At 32.3% G+C, this 3,837-nt stretch overlaps 1 long non-coding RNA gene across 1 annotated transcript; it reads right to left on the bottom strand.

Moving 5' to 3' along the window:
* Positions 1 to 3,098: 3,098 nt before the first annotated feature.
* LOC114579143 lies at positions 3,099 to 3,656 on the bottom strand. Its single transcript, XR_003699989.1, has 2 exons — positions 3,384 to 3,656; positions 3,099 to 3,289 (listed from the first exon to the last, which is right to left on the bottom strand). It is a non-coding gene; the product is annotated as an uncharacterized LOC114579143 (long non-coding RNA).
* Between the last annotated feature and the right edge of the window lie 181 nt (positions 3,657 to 3,837).

A 3,837-nucleotide genomic window follows, 5' to 3' on the forward strand; every position in this document is an offset into this window, starting at 1 on the left:
AATCCAATTAAACAAAAGTTCATCAACCAAATCCTATTAATCCTAAATCATGCTTCATAATATTATTTTCATGAACAAAATTATTTTGGAATCTTACATATTTATTGTCAAAATGAGCTTCTTTATGAGATAAAACAAATGAATCTAAAGATCATTCAATTTAAAAATTATCAAGGCACAATGGGAAAATAAAATCTTGAAAAGCCTCACATAAATTTGGGGTATTCCTATTTTTGTGATCGAAAACGATATTGAGAATAACGTAATATGTCAAAGGATAAAAACTATATTCTATAATGGATTTATATACAAAAATATGGTTTTAAAAATCTTTCACTTTCGTAATCAAATACAAATAAAAGAATAACATACTGTCTCGAAAGACAGAAATGTCATTTTAAGATAGTATTTGAAAGATGAAAGTGAGATTAATTTTGCATTTTTATTATTAAAAATAACAATGATCATATCATATCACCTTAAAAAGGTGAAAATGTTATTCTGCAAAGATATTCATATACAAAAATGGGTTTTGAAAAATTGTCTACTTTTTTTAGAATTTTTTCCATATATTATGAAAATAATATAGGGTTTATTTTAATATGGAGTTATAGGTTTCTCATAACGACAAACCCCTATGATTAATTATATCCCGGGAGAAGTGAATCCCTCAAGAATACTCTTGATTAAAGTAATGTCAAATATTTTTAGGATTTCAAAATTTATGACAAGGATTAGATGATGTTTGAATTTTAAATGGGATTGTGTTAAAGTTGAACAATTTTTTCTGGAGTCAAAAGTGGAATAGTATGGAGCACTAGGATTCTAAGACCGCTCAGAAGTGCTTCGACCTATCCTATAATTGAGCTTTAATATTTTGGGAAGAGATTTATTTTATTTAAGTTGATATTTTATTAAAAAGTTGGGACTTATATCCCCAATCACCATATCAGACGAATGCCCAGGAGGTGAGGGTGGAGACTAACCTACCAGTGGGCATAACATCCCCGATCAAGATCTCATGGTTTTTCATCATCCCAGGTTCGTCGATGTCCTTAGCCGACAAGAGGTTCCTTGTTAGCAACCATATGTTATCTCATCCAAGGGGACCTCGTAGGCTAAGGGGTTGGGGATCTAAATCCTAGGCTAATAAATAAGACGTGCACATGCCTATGTACAATGAACCTATGTCTATGTTATCTAACTTAGGATGCCACAATTAACTATATGTTTGCTTACAAGAGAGATGATGGAAAGGGAAAAGACATACATACTAAAAGAATTTAGTGCTTGGGCTTTCAAAAGTTAAGAATGCTCACCTCACTGTTGCAAGTCAACGGTGGTTCCGGCCGTAGCACCCCCAATTGAAAGAAATGAGGGCGACTGACTCCTTTAGTCCCTTGTACTTTTGTTCACTCGACCGATATCATTCCTCGCAGTTCATGCAAATAAAGAAGAGAAAACAGAGATTAGAAGCACATTTAATAATTAATAATTAAAATTTACTAAAAATAAAAGCGTCCCTTTCTTCGGACTTGGACACCAGTTTGTTGCTTGTCTTTTAAACTTTTCCTTTTTGAAAGCACACTTTGTACTTTTCCAACATTTATCCCGAGGCACGAGAAAGGGGGAGTAAAAAGAGGAGAAAAAGTGGGGTAGAGAGAGAAATAGAGGGCTTTTGTTTTTCAATACTTCCATTTTCTAGTAAGTTTCCAACTAACTCACTCTCTAACACAAACTACTCTTCATCTCCCTTTCCAAAATTCACACAAGTTTCACTTTTATACACAAATGCAAATCACTTTTCTTTATAAAATCAAACACTTTAATTTTCACAATCTTCACACAAAACCTTTCTAACATACACTCTCTCCTTTCGATACACTTCTCAAAATACTTTTCTTATTAATGCCAACAATTTCACTTTTCAAGTCAAACTTGACGCACTTCCCGACACACATTCCAAAAACACACACTTTCAACCTTAAACATACATAAACATCAAAATACTATACCTTTCAAAAAGCAAAGACTTTACTTTTACCTTTCTCACACAATACATTTATGCTATACATTTTCACCTTTCAAAATGCACACTTCACCATTCAAAGAGCACACACTACACCTTACTTTTCATATATACAATTTCCACTATTCCAAAACACACAAGTTCACTCACATACACATTACAAGATTCATTCACTTTGCCTTCCCAAAAATATCATACTATATTTTTTTTTATATTTACTTAACTTCTCCAAAATACACATTCTTATTACTCATCACATACACACACATTATTTTTACAATCCAAACTTTACTTTTCAATTTCATGCACTTGCCGTTCAAAAATTTCCCAAAAAGACAACCGCTTTACTTTCCAACTTATACATACACAAATCACTTTTAAAATCCACTATTTTACTTTCCTCACTATACCTTTTACATACATAATTTCCACCTCCAAAACTCGCACAAGTTCTACTTTTACATATACATACGAATCACTTTACTTTCCATACTTAGACATACACTTTCACTTTTTTTTTTCACCATTCCAAAGCATGCACATGTTAATTTCCAAAGACATACACTTTCACTTTTTCATGATATACCCTATTCACCTTTCACAAAACATTTCATTTTGTTTTCCAAAACACATGCAAACTCCACATCGTCATTTCCCATTTTGTTATATATTTTGAATTTCACTTTTAAAGACATATTTTCAGACTTACACATGCCATCTCCCAAAGAAACACAAAATACATTTTTAAAATAAGTATATACATTTCTCATACATATAAACTACTTTTCAAATACATACACAATATTTTACTTTAAAAAAAAAAATTGAAACATTGCCAACCATTTAGATGAACCTTCATCGCGCTAAACTACAAATGTACAAAAAAAAAAAAAAATATAAAAGATCTCCATGTTATCCTCTAACCAATTCGAGATACTCTTTGATAATCATAATACAACTTTATAAAATTTTCATAAATGCTTAATCATTAGAACATAGAAATTCAACTTTACTCATTAATTGAAGGAAAACTATATTAATAAAAAAATGGAAAATCTTAAATCACATATTCATCAAATTGAAATGGGAAAACTAATCACCATTCCTATATTAAATAAAAGCAAAAATCATTATCTTCATTATCAACAAGATCCTAAAGACGATAATGAAAATATATAGCTATTAGAGGCAAGAGAAAGCTATTTTGGAAGAGAAAGAAACATCTCTCTATTTTCAATCTTGCATATTTTTCTTCTCCTTCTGAAAGAATACCAATAAACTTTTCTCAAATCATTTTTATCATCAAAATTACTAAAAAAAGAAGAGAAAGAAGATGAAGATGTAGAAAATATACCCAAGATTGAGAAGATTGCTTGCGTCGGCTAGAGCTAAGACCAGAGATCGTCGTGGGAGACCCGTGAGATGGAGGTGCGGTCGGTTCTTGCGAATGGGTTTAGGTTGGGCTTTGGCTTCTTGCGGCACAGGGAAGTAACGGGTTTGCGAATTAGGAGAAACGACGGGCTGGGGGTTCGGTTCTGGGAGACGTTTTCTCTATGTGAATGAGCGGGAGAGGAGCAGTTCGCGAACTGCATGGGAGATGGGCGGTGGTTCGTGAGAATGAGAAGGAGATGGGGCTGTTCTGTCCGAAATAACAGGAAGAGAGATCGTGGGTCATGACCGGTTCGGATAGATAGGTTTATCCGCTTGTTGATTTAGCCCAAACCAAATTTTTTTATCTTGAATTTTAAATGAGAAATGGTTATTAGTATATATTTTAAAAATAATCTAGATAAATTTTCATGTTTCTT

Source organism: Dendrobium catenatum, unplaced genomic scaffold, assembly GCF_001605985.2.
Source record: "Dendrobium catenatum unplaced genomic scaffold, ASM160598v2 fragScaff_scaffold_24, whole genome shotgun sequence".
In the NCBI taxonomy this organism is placed as follows: Eukaryota; Viridiplantae; Streptophyta; class Magnoliopsida; order Asparagales; family Orchidaceae; genus Dendrobium; species Dendrobium catenatum.